The following is a 20816-nucleotide window of genomic DNA, read 5'->3' on the forward strand; positions in this document are numbered from 1 at the left end:
CTATAATACTGTCCCTATGTACAAGAAAATAACTACTATAATACTCTCCTATGTGCAAGAATATAACTACTATAACACTGCCCCTATGTACAAGAAAATAACTACTATAATACTGCCCCTATGTGCAAGAATATAACTACTATAATACTGCCCCTATGTACAAGAATATAACTACTATAATACTGCCCCCTAGGTACAAGAATATAACTACTATAATACTGCTCCTATATACAAGAATATAACTACTATAATACTGCCCCTATGTATGAATATAACTACTATAATACTGCCCCCTATGTACAAGAATATAACTACTATAATACTGCCCCCTAGGTACAAGAATATAACTACTATAATACTGCCCCTATGTACAAGAATATAACTACTATAATATTGCCCCTATGTACAAGAATATAACTACTATAATACTGCCCCGTATGTACAAGAATATAACCACTATAATACTGCCCCTATGTACAAGAATATAACTACTATAATACTGCCCCTATGTACAAGAATATAACTACTATAATACTGCCCCCTATGTACAAGAATATAACTACTATAATACTGCCCCTATGTACAAGAATATAACTACTATAATATTGCCCCTATGTACAAGAATATAACTACTATAATACTGCCCTTATGTACAAGAATATAACTGCTATAATACTGCCCCTATGTACAAGAATATAACCACTATAATACTGCTCCTATGTACAAGAATATAACTACTATAATACTGCCCCTATGTACAAGAATATAACTACTCTAATACTGCCCCTATGTACAAGAAAATAACTACTATAATATTGCCCCTATGTACAAGAATATAACTACTATAATACTCCCCCGTATGTACAAGAATATAACTACTATAATACTGCCCCTATGTACAAGAATATAACTACTATAATACTGCCCCCTAGGTACAAGAATATAACTACTATAATACTGCCCCTATGTACAAGAATATAACTACTATAATACTGCCCCTATGTACAAGAATATAACTACTATAATACTTCCCCGTATGTACAAGAAAATAACTACTATAATACTGCTCCTATATACAAGAATATAATTACTATAATACTGTCCCTATGTACAAGAAAATAACTACTATAATACGCCCCTATGTGCAAGAATATAACTACTATAATACTGCCCCTACGTACAAGAAAATAACTACTATAATACTGCCCCTATGTGCAAGAATATAACTACTATAATACTGCCCCTATGTACAAGAATATAACTATTATAATACTGCCCCCTAGGTACAAGAATATAACTACTATAATACTGCCCCCTAGGTACAAGAATATAACTACTATAATACTGCCCCTATGTACAAGAATATAACTACTATAATATTGCCCCTATGTACAAGAATATAACTACTATAATATTGCCCCTATGTACAAGAATATAACTACTATAATACTGCCCCGTATGTACAAGAATATAACCACTATAATACTGCCCCTATGTACAAGAATATAACTACTATAATACTGCCCCTATGTACAAGAATATAACTACTATAATACTGCCCCCTATGTACAAGAATATAACTACTATAATACTGCCCCTATGTACAAGAATATAACTACTATAATATTGCCCCTATGTACAAGAATATAACTACTATAATACTGCCCCTATGTACAAGAATATAACTACTATAATACTGCCCCTATGTACAAGAATATAACTACTATAATACTGCCCCTATGTACAAGAAAATAACTACTATAATATTGCCTCTATGTACAAGAATATAACTACTATAATACTCCCCCGTATGTACAAGAATATAACTACTATAATACTGCCCCCCTATGTACAAGAATATAACTACTATAATACTGCCCCCTATGTACAAGAATATAACTAATATAATACTGCACCCTGTGTACAAGAATATAACTACTATAATACTGCCCCTATGTACAAGAATATAACTACTATAATACTGTCCCCTATGTACAAGAATATAACTACTATAATACTGCCCCTATGTACAAGAATATAACTACTATAATACTGCCCCTATGTACAAGAACATAACTACTATAATTCTGCCCCCTGTATACAAGAATATAACTACTATAATACTGCCCCTATGGACAAGAATATAACCACTATAATACTGCCCCCTATCTACAAGAATATAAGTACTATAATGCTGCCCCTATGTACAAGAATATAACTACTATAATACTGCCCCTATGTACAAGAAAATAACTACTATAATATTGCCCCTATGTACAAGAATATAACTACTATAATACTCCCCCGTATGTACAAGAATATAACTACTATAATACTGCCCCCCTATGTACAAGAATATAACTACTATAATACTGCCCCCCTATGTACAAGAATATAACTAATATAATACTGCACCCTGTGTACAAGAATATAACTACTATAATACTGCCCCTATGTACAAGAATATAACTACTATAATACTGCCCCCTGTATACAAGAATATAACTACTATAATACTGCCCCTATGTACAAGAATATAACTACTATAATACTGCCCCCTATCTACAAGAATATAAGTACTATAATGCTGCCCCTATGTACAAGAATATAACTACTATAATACTGCCCCCTGTATACAAGAATATAACTACTATAATACTGCCCCCTGTATACAAGAATATAACTACTATAATACTGCACCTATGTACAAGAATATAACCACTATAATACTGCCCCCTATCTACAAGAATATAACTACTATAATACTGCCCCCTATGTACAAGTAAATAACTACAATAATACTTTTTTGTTGGGGGGGCAGAGATTTTGCATTTCCTTTGCTGTCCATGGTACTCGGTTTCGCCTGGATTTGCAGTTTGGAGGGACATCAGGAGACATTAGTAGCCTCTTGTGAAATTGGAGAAGATGGATGGGTGACCTCTAGAAGCTGACGTTGTGCAGTAGGGGACTGGGAGTGAGATGTTTATCTTGGCAGCGCGCGCTCGCTGTATAACGGTTTATATTACAGATTACGCTATTTATAGACTCATTTCAGGCTACTTATCTTTGGAGCCCAAGTTTTGTCTTTAACATTGATGTGACTGTGAAGTTCATTTTTTGCTTCACATTCCTGTCTTTGATGTTACAATTTGGATTTTTAACCACATTCACAGATAGTTTGAGTTTGGATATATTCCTGGACCGGTTCGGAATGATGTTTCATACAGGAGGCAACCTTCACGGGACATTGTGGCCAGTATGAACTGGGCTGCTAAACTACAAGACCCCCAGGACTATTACACTAAACAAGCAGAGACTGTGGCACTAAAGCATGGACACCAGACTCTGTGACACCAAATCATGGGACACCAGCGACTGAGACGCTAATCATGGGACAACAATTTTTATTTTAGTACTGCTGCTTCCCTGATTTCAGTTCATTATTTTATTAAAATCCACCTTATAATTCCAAATATCTGGGCCTTTTTATTTAGTGACAATTTATATGGTTCTGAGGGGGCGTGTCTCACAATATCCTCAGGGGTGTGGCTAAGCCATTTGGCATTATCTTGTTATCCACGGCTGCCCTAAAAGCCCATAGAAAATAAAAATATCCCATATTACTAGAACCATAATTAAATAAATAAAAAAAAACAAACAGAATACTCCAAGGGGCAACTGGAATAACATAAGAGCAAAAACGTGACATGTTTGACCCGGTGACTGATTCTGTTTACGTATCAAACATTTATGAGTGTGCCAATCTTTTACTTATTTCCCCATTACAGCAGAAATAACATCTGGCATTAGGAAACAATGGAGTCGGGTGTAAGTAAAGAGACTGAATCTGTAAATTACATTTATATACAAACAGAAAGAGAAACATCTGACAAGCCACAAACACATACACAAATCAATAAACAAACAGGAAATGTCACATCTGGTGTATTATAGAAAGCTTGTAAATGTACAGCCTATAACTACTATATAACAGTGCCCACATACAAGAATATAACTACTATAATACTGCCCCTATGTACAAGAATATAACTACTATAATACTGCCCCCTATGTACAAGAATATAACTACTATAATACTGCCCCCTATGTACAAGAATATAACTACTATAATACTGCCACCTATGTACAAGAATATAACTACTATAATACTGTCCCTATATACAAGAATATAACTACTATAATACTGCCCCTATGTACAAGAATATAACTACTATAATACTGCCCCCTATGTACAAGAATATAACTACTATAATACTGCCCCTATGTACAAGAATATAACTACTATAATACTGCTCCTATGTACAAGAATATAACTACTATAATACTGCCCCCTATGTACAAGAATATAACTACTATAATACTGCCCCTATGTACAAGAATATAACTACTATAATACTGCTCCTATGTACAAGAATATAACTACTATAATACTGCCCCCTATGTACAAGAATATAACTACTATAATACTGCCCCCTATGTACAAGAATATAACTAATATAATACTGCACCCTGTGTACAAGAATATAACTACTATAATACTGCCCCTATGTACAAGAATATAACTACTATAATACTGTCCCCTATGTACAAGAATATAACTACTATAATACTGCCCCTATGTACAAGAATATAACTACTATAATACTGCCCCTATGTACAAGAACATAACTACTATAATTCTGCCCCCTGTATACAAGAATATAACTACTATAATACTGCCCCTATGGACAAGAATATAACCACTATAATACTGCCCCCTATCTACAAGAATATAAGTACTATAATGCTGCCCCTATGTACAAGAATATAACTACTATAATACTGCCCCTATGTACAAGAAAATAACTACTATAATATTGCCCCTATGTACAAGAATATAACTACTATAATACTCCCCCGTATGTACAAGAATATAACTACTATAATACTGCCCCCCTATGTACAAGAATATAACTACTATAATACTGCCCCCCTATGTACAAGAATATAACTAATATAATACTGCACCCTGTGTACAAGAATATAACTACTATAATACTGCCCCCCTATGTACAAGAATATAACTAATATAATACTGCACCCTGTGTACAAGAATATAACTACTATAATACTGCCCCTATGTACAAGAATATAACTACTATAATACTGCCCCCTGTATACAAGAATATAACTACTATAATACTGCCCCTATGTACAAGAATATAACTACTATAATACTGCCCCCTATCTACAAGAATATAAGTACTATAATGCTGCCCCTATGTACAAGAATATAACTACTATAATACTGCCCCCTGTATACAAGAATATAACTACTATAATACTGCCCCCTGTATACAAGAATATAACTACTATAATACTGCACCTATGTACAAGAATATAACCACTATAATACTGCCCCCTATCTACAAGAATATAACTACTATAATACTGCCCCCTATGTACAAGTAAATAACTACAATAATACTTTTTTGTTGGGGGGGCAGAGATTTTGCATTTCCTTTGCTGTCCATGGTACTCGGTTTCGCCTGGATTTGCAGTTTGGAGGGACATCAGGAGACATTAGTAGCCTCTTGTGAAATTGGAGAAGATGGATGGGTGACCTCTAGAAGCTGACGTTGTGCAGTAGGGGACTGGGAGTGAGATGTTTATCTTGGCAGCGCGCGCTCGCTGTATAACGGTTTATATTACAGATTACGCTATTTATAGACTCATTTCAGGCTACTTATCTTTGGAGCCCAAGTTTTGTCTTTAACATTGATGTGACTGTGAAGTTCATTTTTTGCTTCACATTCCTGTCTTTGATGTTACAATTTGGATTTTTAACCACATTCACAGATAGTTTGAGTTTGGATATATTCCTGGACCGGTTCGGAATGATGTTTCATACAGGAGGCAACCTTCACGGGACATTGTGGCCAGTATGAACTGGGCTGCTAAACTACAAGACCCCCAGGACTATTACACTAAACAAGCAGAGACTGCGGCACTAAAGCATGGACACCAGACTCTGTGACACCAAATCATGGGACACCAGCGACTGAGACGCTAATCATGGGACAACAATTTTTATTTTAGTACTGCTGCTTCCCTGATTTCAGTTCATTATTTTATTAAAATCCACCTTATAATTCCAAATATCTGGGCCTTTTTATTTAGTGACAATTTATATGGTTCTGAGGGGGCGTGTCTCACAATATCCTCAGGGGTGTGGCTAAGCCATTTGGCATTATCTTGTTATCCACGGCTGCCCTAAAAGCCCATAGAAAATAAAAATATCCCATATTACTAGAACCATAATTAAATAAATAAAAAAAAACAAACAGAATACTCCAAGGGGCAACTGGAATAACATAAGAGCAAAAACGTGACATGTTTGACCCGGTGACTGATTCTGTTTACGTATCAAACATTTATGAGTGTGCCAATCTTTTACTTAGTTCCCCATTACAGTAGAAATAACATCTGGCATTAGGAAACAATGGAGTCGGGTGTAAGTAAAGAGACTGAATCTGTAAATTACATTTATATACAAACAGAAAGAGAAACATCTGACAAGCCACAAACACATACACAAATCAATAAACAAACAGGAAATGTCACATCTGGTGTATTATATAAAGCTTGTAAATGTACAGCCTATAACTACTATATAACAGTGCCCACATACAAGAATATAACTACTATAATACTGCCCCTATGTACAAGAATATAACTACTATAATACTGCCCCCTATGTACAAGAATATAACTACTATAATACTGCCCCCTATGTACAAGAATATAACTACTATAATACTGCCACCTATGTACAAGAATATAACTACTATAATACTGTCCCTATATACAAGAATATAACTACTATAATACTGCCCCTATGTACAAGAATATAACTACTATAATACTGCCCCTATGTACAAGAATATAACTACTATAATACTGCTCCTATGTACAAGAATATAACTACTATAATACTGCCCCCTATGTACAAGAATATAACTACTATAATACTGCCCCTATGTACAAGAATATAACTACTATAATACTGCTCCTATGTACAAGAATATAACTACTATAATACTGCCCCCTATGTACAAGAATATAACTACTATAATACTGCCCCTATGTACAAGAATATAACTACTATAATACTGCTCCTATGTACAAGAATATAACTACTATAATACTGCCCCCTATGTACAAGAATATAACTACTATAATACTGCCCCTATGTACAAGAATATAACTACTATAATACTGCTCCTATGTACAAGAATATAACTACTATAATACTGCCCCTATGTACAAGAATAGAGCTACTATAATACTGCCCATATGTACAAGAATATAACTACTATAATACTGCCCATATGTACAAGAATATAACTACTATAATACTGCCCCTATGTACAAGAATATAACTACTATAATACTGCCCATATGTACAAGAATATAACTACTATAATACTGCCCCCTATGTACAAAAATATAACTACTATAATACTGCCACCTAGGTAGAAGAATAACTACTACATGCCTGGCCCGCGTGGCTGTGCATATGGACCTGTCACTCTTTCCATCCTCTGACCCTTGTGTAGTTTTACACCCTTTCTGCTGATGTTGTAGATTCAGTACATAGTCAGATAACTGTCGCTGGCAATAATCTACGACTTTCTTCCTGTTAGCACAAACTGTAACCAAAATAAATTATTTACTATGTGCCTCGGGATAAGAGGGTCTTTGACCTCCAGAGCTGCGCTCATTGGATTGTTTTATTTTAGCTGTCAGTCGGATGGAGATTAATATCTGGAGCTGGTTATGGGATATTTACTGAACTATAAACCATAATATATAATGAGCACAGAGTAACCGGTAAGGTTGTGTTCACACCTTGTTTTTTGTTCACATTTATGGTATATGCCATGAGACCTGGAGGCTGAGATGGACGCCTACCATCACATTTAGGAGACTGCTGGTTGTAGTTCTCCTTTCTCAGACGGAAATAGTATGAGTAATACATGCGATACTTTCACAATAATACCGCCATACTGCGCAAAATAACAATACCTTACAGTGTCTTTGTAATATGAATTCCCCAAAATGGTGTCACACATTTCAAGGGTAATATTCCCATATAGTCCCATATACTGTCAATATTACTTTGTAATTTATCTAGAATACTGCCATATAGTACCAAATAACTCCATACAGTGTCCATGTAATTCTGAGGGAACACTGAAAAAGTATCATTCATTTTCTAGGTAATGTACCACATATTGAACACATGAAAATGCCATATTTTGGCCACATAACCTTGTAATTCAGTTAATAGATAACACCGCCAAATAGTGCAAATAATTACAGTGGTTTTGAAACACTGTGAAAAACCCTAGTGTCATTTATTATCCTGATAAATGCTGCCATATAGTGAACATATTAAAGTGCCATACGTTGGTCACATAACTGAAATCTAATCCCTAAATAATACCGCCATATTGTGCCAAATAGCTATTCCATACAGTGTCTATATGATATGGTTTTCATAAAATGGTATCTTACATTGCTTGAGTAATACTACCAAATCGAGAACACATAGAAGTGTTATACAGGGTGGGCCATTTATATGGATACCCCTAAATAAAATGGGAATGGGTGGTGATATCAACTTCCTGTTTGTGGCTCATTAGTATATGGGAGGGGGGAAACTTTCCAAGACGGGTGGTGACCATGGCGGCCATTTTGAAGTCGGCCATTTTGGATCCAACTTTATTTTTTCCAGTGGGAAGAGGGTCATGTAACACATCAAACGTATTGAGAATTTCACAAGACAAACAATGGTGTGCTTGGTTTTAACATAACTTTATTTGTTCATTAGTGATTTACAATTTTATGGCCACTTATACAATGTGTTCATAGTGCTGCCCATTGTATTGGATTGTCAATGCAACCCTCTTCTCCCACTCTTGGCACACTGATAGCAACACCGCAGAAGAAATGCCAGTACAGGCCTCCAGTATCCGTTGTTGCACATGCTGCACATCTTGTATCTCCACGGCATAGACAATTGCCTTCGGATGACCCCAAAGATAAAAGTCTAAGGGGGTCAGATCGGGAGACCTTGGTGGCCATTCACCTGGCCCACGATGACCAATCCACTTTCCAGGACACTGTTCATGTAGTTATGTTATGTTAAAACCAAGCACACCATTGTTTTTCTTGTGAAATTCTCAATACGTTTGATGTGTTACATGACCCTCTTCCCATTGGAAGAAATAAAGTTGGATCCAAAATGGCCGACTTCAAAATGGCCGCCATGGTCACCACCCATCTTGAAAAGTTTCCCCCTCCTGTATACTAATGAGCCACAAACAGGAAGTTGATATCACCAACCATTCCCATGTTATTTAGGTGTATCCATATAAATGGCCACCCTGTATTCTGCCCACATAGTCATCTAATTTAGATAATAACTTAAATAATGCTACCATATAGTCCCAAATATTTCCATACTGAACTCTAAAATAGTGTCATATCTTCTGGGTAATTCTGCTATACGCTAGCCACACAGCTTCATAACCTAATCCCTAAATAATACCCTCATATTGTGCCAAATAACTATTGTATACGTTTCATATAGTGAACATGTAGAAGTGTTACATACTGCTCACATAGCCTTCAAACATATCCCAGGAATAATACTACCATACACAAACTCTGTCATGGTGGCATTGCACTCTGTTCAGATTGCAGATTATGACACTCCGCCCGATGGTTTCTCTGGTGCCTGGGATCTACACATGCAGACACTGGCATGGACCTGCTGTGTGCTGATTCATAGGCAGGCTAGCAAGAGTTAATCTTTGCTGATCTGCTTGCTCCTTTGGTCACATGTTGTGGGGAGGCCTATCACATTTGCTCACCTCCTATTTATGCAGGCTGAAACCTTCTACCCATGCCAGCTATAGCTTGTCCTATGTTGTTCTGTGAGGTGTGGTGCCCCAGACTCTCTGGTGAAAGTTGTTTATTGCTTGGAGCAGTTGTGGATTTTACCCCTGTTGTTTTGTAGCTTTTTTTCCTGCTCTTGTTTTGCCTCCTGAATCTCTTATTGTCTTTACCTTTGTGTATGCATGCTGTGTGATAGAGTTTTGATTTTACCTTGTCCCTCTTTATCTGTGGGTTTCAAAACACTCCTGTTCTGTTCCTCCCTGGGGGGAGGGGGAATCAGATCTAGACTGGTCAGAAGCAGGACCATAAAGAAGACTAAGGCCTCTCCACCATCAGGAGTATCCTTGAGGTTAGGGAAGGCACAGGGCCCCCTGGCTTGAGGAACAGCTTAGGAGCTCGGGTTCCCCATTATCCCATATTCATCGTGACACATGTATGAAATCATTTTTCTATATTTACATTGCCTAGGTTATGCTACAGTACAGTGAAAACATAAAATATAGCCTACTAATGCTACTAGTCAATAAATAATACCGCCATAGTGTGCCAAATAATAATTCCATACAGAGTATTTATAATTCTATTATTTATTACCCTAAAAGAGTGTCGGGCATTCTTTGGGTAATGTTACCGCTTAGTGAACAGATATAGTGGACATATACCACCGCCATACAATGACAAATAATTTCGTATTGGCATTATGTAATTATGTGGGCTCCCAAAAACTCATACATATAGTAAACACACAACATATAGCCTGCTAACCTAGTCTCTATAAATAATACCGCCATACAGTTCTCAAATACTAACTGACACCATAAGATAAGCTTATAACAAAACATTAAGCAGAAGGTTTACAGTGACCTGGTCAGGAAAGAATAGCAGAGACCCACAAATGGTGGAGGACGCGGGTCGTAGCCCCTCACATGTTCTGCATTTCACTGGAGGGGTTTTTTGTTTTTTTTTTTGGCAGCACCTAAAAGAATTTATCAAAAAAAAAGCTACAGTGCGTGTACAAGGGTTGGGAAATACTCGTTCCAAGGAATCTGCTGATAGACTGAATGTTTGTTTCGCCGTAGATTAGAGAGTTGGCCGGACTGTGATGTAGGCCCGAGACCCCGGGGTCAGCGCTGACGCTTCCTGTAAACTGGGTGGGGTGTTCCAAGCCTCTTCTCTGCCGGACGATCCAGAATACAAGCTGCAGCCCTGAACGCACAACTATGGGGTGTGATGCAGAACTATGGCTAGAGGAAAGACTGTAGCAGTCTGATGACTGCCTTCACTCCTGAGCCAAGACCCCCGGAGGGAGCTACTGGACAAGCCCCCGATAAAGGTAACAAACCTTATATTCCTAGACCTGTGGATCTAAATAGTGGGGATGGGATTGGGGACAATCAAGAAGGCTCTCTACTGCTGCTTTATCAGCACTACTAATTTTATCTGCAGCACCTCCGGAGGAATAACACTGCATTTCAAGTCATCTACTGAAATCAGTCCTCCAGACCAGGGGCAAAAGGACTCTGATACATGAATGCCATCATCATGGCCTCTCTGGACCATTACCCATGATCCTCAAAGCCAATAAGGATCCAGGTTGATGCTTTACACCCCCCAGATCATAAAGCCTTGAAGGAGTGATATTTTGCCCCACCATAGCCCCCTCTATTGGCTACATCTGAGATTACAGCTCTGGAGGACTGATTTCAGTTGATGACTTGTAATGCAATGTTTTTCCTCCAGGGGTGCTGTATGTAAAAATTAGTAGTGGTAATGAAACAGCAGGAGAGAACCTTCTTGAGTGCCCAATCATAACCTCCCTCTATTTGCTCCACCTCAGCAGTGTCAGACTGCAACATACAGGAATATTGGTGAAGAATTGAAATACAAAGTATATACTGACCAAACATTCCAAATCCAGCAGGACAGTCCCGAATTTGGAGAACTGTCCCTCTGTCCCGAAAGGTCACTGGTATGTCTTCAGGACACAGATACAGGTTAACTCAATGGTGGGGCAGGGAGCCAGTGACTCCCTTTTTTATCATTCCTTAGGTCTAGAGACTAATGAACGACCCAGATCCAGGAGGACAGTCCAGAATTTAGAGAACTGTCCATCTGTCCCGGGAGGTCACTGGTATATCTTCAGGGCATAGATACAGTTGAACACAATGGTGGATCAAGGAGCAGATGACTCCCTGTTCCATCATTTCATAGGTGTAGAGACTAATAATAAAGTACCGAGATCCAGCAGGACAGTCCCAAATTTGGAGGACTGTCCCTCTGTATCGGGAGGTCACAGGTATGTCTTTGGAACACAGAAACAGGTTAACACAATGATGGAGCAGGGAGCCAGCAACTCCCTTTTCCATCATTCCATAGGTCTAGAGACTAACGAAGGACCCAGGTCCAGCAGGACAGTCCCGAATTTAGAGTACTATCCCTCTGTCCCATCAGGTCACTGGTATGTCTTCAGGACACAGATACAGGTTAACACAGTGGTGGAGCAGAGAGCCAGCAACTCCCTTTTCCATCATTCCATAGATCTAGAGACTAATGAAGGACCCAGGTCCAGCAGGACAGTCCTGAATTTGGAGAACTGTCCCTTTGTACTGGGAGGTCACTGGTATGTCTTCAAGATACATTAACTGTTAAACACAATGATGAAGCAGGAAGCCGACGACTCCCTGTTCCACCATTCCATAAGTGTAGAGACTAATGAAGGACCCAGATGCAGCAGGACCATCCTGAATTTGGAGAACTGTCCCTCTGTCTTGGGAGGTCACTGGTATGTCTTCAGGCTACAGATACAGTTGAACACAGTGGTGGAGGAGGGAGCCAATAACTCCTTTTTCCATCATTCCATAGGTCTAGAGACTAATGAAGGACCCAGATCCAGCAGGACAGTCCCGAATTTGGAGAACTGTCCTTCTGTCCCGGGAGGTCACCGGTAGGTCTTCAGGACACAGATACAGTTGAACACAATGGTAGAGCAGGAAGCTGACCACTCCCATCATTCCATAGGTGTAGTGAATAATGAATGATCTGCAGGGACCTTCAGGCCATGCGGCAATCTCAGGACTGGGCTGCAGAGAAGCAGGAAAGTGACAGGACATACAGACAAGTAGATCCAGTGGGACAGTTTTGAATCCTTAGGTGGAGTGGAATGTCCTCAGGATATAGATACAGATGAATCCAATGGTGGAGCAGAGAGCCAACGGATCCATGATCCATCATTTTGTCAGTTGAGAGTCTAATGAAGGACTTGCAGGGACCTTCTGGCCATGTGACAATCTCAGGACTGGGCAGCAGAAAATGTGACAGGACACACAAACAAGTGGGACACTGTATGGGGGGCACTGAAGTGGCTCAGTACTGTATTGGAACACTAATCTACCACAGGATGTTGGGAGGTGTCAAACTATGTGATTGAGGGTCTAACCGGTTTATTTTTAGGTTCAGTTGCTCCCAGATCCTCGGGCCATGGTCTAAATATATCAGCGCTAACGGAAAGGGTTTCCATTCATTGTAGAGCATTAATTATGGTAATAATAACATCCCCCAGATGTCCATAACGCAACAGCGGTTTTGTTGTGCCCCCATAACAATAGCACGTGTGGCGCCCCTCCGCCCTCTGCAACCACCGTACAATCAGGCGAGCAGCAGAGGAGATTTGTCAGGGAGGAAGCAGAGCTGTGCGCTATGGTTTCCTGCCCTCTTCCTGTCTTTAGCCCACTGCGGGGAGGATGTGATACTTTACAGTGCGCTATTCACAGCGCTGCGCCGGAGGTGGCAGAGCGCAGGGGCTCTGCGTGTCTCCCCACAGAGAAGACAATATCCCAGGTGGGGACAACAATTGGGATCCTTTAATATCACGGCTAAGTCCTGTGCATCCTGCAGTCACAAACAGGGACAGTAATAAACAATAGGGAAGAACTAATAGTGAGAAAAAAAGACCCAGAGTATAAAATTAGAGGACGGGCACAGGAGGGCAGCAGAGGAGTAAAGTCGGAGGGGTGGCGGAAAAGTGTCAGAGGGGCAGAGGAGGAACGGAGGTGGGGCGGCAGAGGAGGAACAGAGGAGGGATGGCGGAAAAGTGTCAGAGGGGCAGAGGAGGAATGGAGGAAAGGCGGCAGAGGAGGAACAGAGGAGGGATGGCGGAAAAGTGTCAGAGGAGGAACGGAGGAGGGGTGGCAGAGGAGGAACAGAGGAGGGGCGGCAGAGGAGGAACAGAGGAGGGATGGCGGAAAAGTGTCAGAGGAGGAACGGAGGAGGGGCGGCAGAGGAAGAACAGAGGAGGGATGGCGGAAAAGTGTCAGAGGAGGAACGGAGGAGGGGTGGCAGAGGAGGAACAGAGGAGGGGCGGCAGAGGAGGAACAGAGGAGGGATGGCGGAAAAGTAACAGAGGAGGAATAGAGGAGGGGTGGCAGAGGAGGAACAGAGGAGGGGCGACAGAGGAGGAACAGAGGAGGGGCGACAGAGGAGGGGTGGCGGAAAAGTATCAGAGGGGCAGAGGAGGAACGGAGGAGGGATGGCAGAGGAGGGGCAGCAGAGGAGGAAAGTCGGAGGAGTGGCAGAAAAGTGTCAGGGGGAGGAGAAGTGATGGAGGAGTGGTGGCGGAGGAGGAATGGAGGTGGAGCATCAGAGTGGTGGCAGAGGAGGAGCAGCGGAGGTGTGGAGAAGGGGCGGGGGAGGGGTGGTAGAGGAGTGTCGGAGGGGTGGCGAAGGAGGAAAGTTGGAGGGGTGCCAGAAGAGTGTCAGAGGGGGGCAGCAGAGGAGGAACAGAGCAGGGGCAGCGTTGAGGAGAGCCAGCGCAGGAGCGTGGCAGAGGAGGGGTAGCGGAGGAGCAGAAAAGGGGTGGAGGGGTGGCAGAGAAGCGTCGGAGTGACGGCGGAGGAGGAATGTCTAGCATGAAGTGTCAGGGTCAGAGGAAAGGTTGTGGAGGAGTGTCTGAAGAGTAGAGGAAGAGGAGCGCAGGAGGGGCGGTTGAAGAGGAACGGAGGAGGGACTGATGAGGGGCGGCGGAGGAAGGATGGAGGAGGGGCAATGGAGGAGCGGAAGAGGGTTGGCAGAGGAGGAGCAGCGGAGGGATGACAGGAGGTGGCGCAAGGGCGGAGGAGGAACGGCAGAGGGAAAACAGAGGAGGAGTGCCGGAAAAAGAGTGGAGAAATGGCGGAATGGTGGAGAAGGAACAGCGGAGGAGGGATGGGGGAGGAGGAGAGCGAAAGAGGAGGGGTGGGGGGCACCATTTCTAATGACTGAAGCTCCACTGACACCACAGGCACAACGTAGACACAATGATACAGTAGGTGTATATGGTGTGGAGGTAATATCTAAGAACTGTGCTCACAGTGCCTCCCTAATAACAGCGATATCCACAGTGCTCCCATAGTAACAGAGATATACACAGTGCACCCATAATAACAGAGATATCCACAGTCAGGGCCGGTGTCAGCACCCGGCACACCTGGGCAAGTGCCAGGGCCTTGGACCGCAAAGGGGGCCCACTCGCAGACAGCAGGGTGGCGTACTGCCAATGGCAGCAGGACACACAACCGCTTTGGAACCCGCGAGTCAGAGAGGAGAGGCCCAATGCCAGCGCTGCACCGACCTCCCTCACCTCCCGTGGGTCCCCCTCCCCCCGCTGAGGATCACACTTTCAATTGTATCGGCATCACAGATGCCGATACAATTGAAAGCAATGATGATAGAGTGAGCGGCGCATTCTCTCTCATCATTCTCCTGCAGCGCCTGACTGCGCTCTGCCTCTGGCAGCTCAGTACAGAGGAGCGCGATGACGTCATTACTGTGCTCGTCTGTGTCTTAAGCTGTCAGAGCGGCAGAACAGTGGACACGCTGAGGAGACCGGAGCAGCGGGGGAACGAGGAGGAAGTGAGTATCTATTAATCACGGTGTCCAGACGACTATGGGGCTGCATAGAGCTGCTACATTGGGCTGCATAATGCTGCTACATGGGGCTGCATAGTGCTGCTACATTGGGCTGCATAGTGCTGCTACATGTGGCTGCATAGTGCTGCTACATGGGGCTGCATAGTGCTGCTACATGGGGCTGCATAGTGCTGCTACATGGGGGCTGCATAGTGCTGCTACATGGGGGCTGCATAGTGCTGCTACATGGGGGCTGCATAGTGCTGCTACATGGGGCTGCATAATGCTACTACATGGGGCTGCATAGTGCTGCTACATGGGGGCTGCATAGTGCTGCTACATGGGGGCTGCATAGTGCTGCTACATGGAGGCTGCATAGTGCTGCTACATGGGGGCTGCATAGTGCTGCTACATGGGGGCTGCTTCATGGGGGCTGCTGCATGGGGGCTGCTGCATGGGGGCTGCTGCATGGGGGCTGCTGCATGGGGGCTGCTGCATTGTGCTGCTACATGGTGGCTTTATTATATTATGTGGAGCATTCTGGGGTGCATTATATTATATGGATGAATATTTGGTGCATTATATTATATGGATGAATATTTGGTGCATTATATTATATGGATGAATATTTGGTGCATTATTCTATTTGGAGGACTATGGGGGCTGCATAACACTATGAAGGAATTTGCAGGTGCATTATATGGATTAATATGAGGCTTAATTCAATTATGAGGAGCTATATCGATGCAATATATTATATGGAGGAATGTGGGGGCTGCATGCTTCTATACCCGCTAGAGCTGTATGTCCCCTCCACCCCAGTGCTGTATACCCCCTAGAGGTCTATGTCCCTTCCACCCCAGTGCTGTATACCCCCCCCCAGAGCTGTATGTCCCCCTCCACCCCAGTGCTGTATACCCATCAGAGCGGTATCCCCACCCCTCTGGAGCTGCATGCCCCCCATTACGGTATGCCCCCCTCCTCAGTAATGTGAATGCCCCCAGTAATGTATGTGTATGTATATGTATATACAGCAGTGTCATGTCTGTGCGCGGTCATGTCTGTTAGTGACGGCCACCAATCGGTGCAGCACAGCCACATGCCCTGGAGGAGCTGGACAGGAGACAAGCGGGGAGGTGAGGAGGCTGCTGCTGACTTCCCCATAATAATAATATCTCATGTGTCTGGTGTATGATGTGTGACTGTGTATGGATTTGTCTGTTTATATGTGTTTTTCTGAATTTCTCTTTGAATATATATGTGTACATATGCCTGTATGTGTATGTATCTGTATGTGCGTGTCTGTGTGTGGACTGAGACTCTTTCGGCCGGGGCCCACAAAAACCTGGAGCCGGCCCTGTCCACAGTGCCCCATAATAAGAGTGATATACACAGTGCCCCCATAATAAGAGTGATATACACAATGCCCCATACCAGCTATTTCCACAGTGCCTCCTTAATAACAGAGCTATCCACAGTGCCCCCATAATAACAGTAACATGCACAGTGCCTCCCTAATAACAGTGATATCCACCTTGCCCCCATAATAACAGCGATATCCACAGGTGAGGGCACTGTGATGTTGGCACTTCTGTAGTAGATTTCAGTGCTATTTACGGATCTAATAATATCACAAAGTGTAAACAGCTCGGAAAGGGAATGAGATTGGAGCCAGGAAGGAAACAGATGTTGGAGCTGCAGAGTGTAAGACAATCTACTCCTTTCTGTTATCAGCCATTTCAGGGAGGACTGTAGTATTCCCCAGTGGGAGAATCCCCCCAGCTGTTCTGTATAGGACACCTCTGACATCGCGGCTGCAGACACAGAGCCTGCTGTCCCTGACCTGTCACTATTATGGGGAAATTGTAGATATCGCTGTTATTATGGGGCACTGTGGATATCGCTGTTATTATGGGGGCAATTTGGATATCGCTGTTATTATGGGGGCACTGTGGATGTCGCTGTTATTATGGGGCACTGTGGATATCACTGTTTTTATGAGGGCACTGTGGATATCGCTGTTATTATGGGGGCACTGTGGATTTAGCTGTTATTATGGGGCACTGTGGACATCACTGTTATTATGGGGGCACTGTGGATATCGCTGTTATTATGGGGCACTGTGGATATCGATGTTGTTATGGGGGCTCTATGGATATAGCTGTTATTATGGGGGCACTGTGGATATAGCTGTTATTATGGGGGCACTGTGGATATCACTGTTATTATGGGGCACTGTGGATATCGCTGTTATTATGGGGGCACTGTGGATATCACTTATTATGGGGCACTGTGGATATCGCTATTATTATGGGGGCACTGTGGATATCACTGTTATTATGGGGGCACTGTGGATATCACTTTTATTATGGGGCATTCTGGATATCGCTGTTATTATGGGGGCACTGTGGATATCGCTGTTATTATGGGGCACTGTGGATATCGCTATTATTATGGGGCACTGTGGATATCGCTGTTATTATGGGGGCACTGTGGATATCGCTGTTATTATGGGCACTGTGGATATCGCTGTTATTATGGGGGCACTGTGGATATCGCTGTTATTATGGGGGCACTGTGGATATCGCTGTTATTATGGGGGCACTGTGGATATCGCTATTATTATGGGGCACTGTGGATATCGCTGTTATTATGGGGGCACTGTGGATATCGCTGTTATTATGGGCACTGTGGATATCGATGTTATTATGGGGCACTGTGGATATCACTGTTATTATGGGGCACTGTGGATATAGCTGTTATTATGGGGGCACTGTGGATATCACTGTTATTATGGGGCACTGTGGATATCACTGTTATTATGGGGCACTGTGGATATCTCTGTTATTATGGGGTTACTGTGGATATCGCTGTTATTATGGGGGCACTGTGGATATCTCTGTTATTATGGGGGCACTGTGGATATCGATGTTGTTATGGGGGCACTGTGGATATAGCTGTTATTATGGGGGCACTGTGGATATCGATGTTATTATGGGGGCACTGTGGATATTGATGTTGTTATGGTTATCACTGTTTTGGGATGGGGTATCCTGCAACCTGTGACTTTTCGTCTGAGGAAATGCTGGGAGTTGTAGTCTGCCATCGGCCGGAGTCAGAGGTTGGAGGCGGCTGTCCCAGCGGAGGCTCGGTGTTTCCACAGTGCGGTGTAATAATCTGTGCAGCTTGTGTCCCCGTCTCGCTGTAGATCCGGACAGGTGTGATCACAGGCGGCTCAGCGAGACGTATTAATGTCAGGTAAGGCGACTCCTCATCATTTATTTAGTGCGAGTAGAAGGGAAGAGACTGCGGCAGCGAGGAGGGCGCGGAGCACAGAATACCCCATTATTATACCCGGGGTCCTCTCCACTAGGGGCCCCGGCCCGTGGAGCCACCGCGCACCATACTGCGGTATGTCAGCTCTATATACCACGTATATTCTGGTGCTACATGGAATCACTGTGTGCGGTGCTGTGGGGTTTATACAGACAGTATAGCGGTATTATAGCTAAACTGAAAAAAATGAGGCAGCACAACTGTAGGTATTAATAAAATGTGCAGATGTGTATTCACACTGAGGCCACAAGACCCAGGATAACAACAATGAGAAGATACACTGCAGGACAGCGGTATTATGCAGGCACTATATGGCAGCAGTATTATGTAGGCAGAAGTATGCAGACACGGTAAAATTACACAGCAGTTTTATACAGGCAATGTCTGCTGAGCTGTGTATCTAATCCCATTTTGTGTGATACTGTATGCTGAGCTGTGTATCTAATCCTATCCTGTGTGATACTGTCTGCTGAGCTGTGTATCTAATCCTATCCTGTGTGATACTGTCTGCTGAGCTGTGTATCTAATCCTCTCCTGTGTAATACTGTCTGCTGAGCTGTGTATCTAATCCTATCCTGTGTGATACTGTCTGCTGAGCTGTGTATCTAATCCTCTCTTGTGTAATACTGTCTGCTGAGCTGTGTATCTAATCCTCTCCTGTGTAATACTGTCTGCTGAGCTGTGTATCTAATCCTATCCTGTGTAATACTGTCTGCTGAGCTGTGTATCTAATCCTATCCTGTGTAATACTGTCTGCTGAGCTGTGTATCTAATCCTATCCTGTGTAATACTGTCTGCTGAGCTGTGTATCTAATCCTCTCTTGTGTAATACTGTCTGCTGAGCTGTGTATCTAATCCTATCCTGTGTGATACTGTCTGCTGAGCTGTGTATCTAAGCCTATCCTGTGTAATACTGTCTGCTGAGCTGTGTATCTAATCCTCTCTTGTGTAATACTGTCTGCTGAGCTGTGTATCTAATCCTCTCCTGTGTAATACTGTCTGCTGAGCTGTGTATCTAATCCTATCCTGTGTAATACTGTCTGCTGAGCTGTGTATCTAATCCTATCCTGTGTAATACTGTCTGCTGAGCTGTGTATCTAATCCTATTCTGTGTGATACTGTCTGCTGAGCTGTGTATCTAATCCTATTCTGTGTGATACTGTCTGCTGAGCCATGTATCTAATCCTATCATGTGTGATACTGTCTGATGAGCTGTGTATCTATCCTATTCTGTGTGATACTGTCTGCTGAGCTGTGTATCTCATCCTATCCCGTGTGATACTGTCTGCTGAGCTGTGTATCTAATCCTATCCCGTGTGATACTGTCTGCTGAGCTGTGTATCTAATCCTCTCCTGTGTGATACTGTCTGCTGAGCTGTGTATCTAATCCTCTCCTGTGTGATACTGTCTGCTCAGCTGTGTATCTAATCATATCCTGTGTGATAGTCTGCTGAGCCGTGTATCTAATCCTATTCTGTGTGATACTGTCTGCTGAGCTGTGCATCTAATCCTATGTGATACTGTCTGCTGAGCTGTGTATCTAATCCTATTCTGTGTGATACGGTCTGCTGATCTGTGTATCTAATCATATCCTGTATGATACTGTCTGCTGAGCTGTGTATCTAATCCTA

At 42.6% G+C, this 20816-nt stretch overlaps 1 protein-coding gene across 3 annotated transcripts in view; it reads left to right on the forward strand.

Moving 5' to 3' along the window:
• Positions 1–20816, forward strand: part of TNFAIP8L2 (TNF alpha induced protein 8 like 2) — a 113316-nt gene that overhangs the window by 51820 nt on the left and 40680 nt on the right. Inside the window, exon 1 of one of the 3 annotated variants that reach the window (XM_075329623.1) lies at positions 11158–11299. The exons of 1 other annotated variant lie outside the window; for it this stretch is intronic. The gene's annotated coding sequence lies outside the window, so the exon portion shown is untranslated. Of the gene's footprint in view, positions 1–11157; positions 11300–19018; positions 19108–20816 lie in introns of those variants that run through there. One more of the 3 variants, XM_075329624.1, reaches the window with a different exon arrangement.

The sequence above is a fragment of the Anomaloglossus baeobatrachus genome, chromosome 12 (genome assembly GCF_048569485.1).
Source record: "Anomaloglossus baeobatrachus isolate aAnoBae1 chromosome 12, aAnoBae1.hap1, whole genome shotgun sequence".
NCBI lineage: Eukaryota > Metazoa > Chordata > Amphibia > Anura > Aromobatidae > Anomaloglossus > Anomaloglossus baeobatrachus.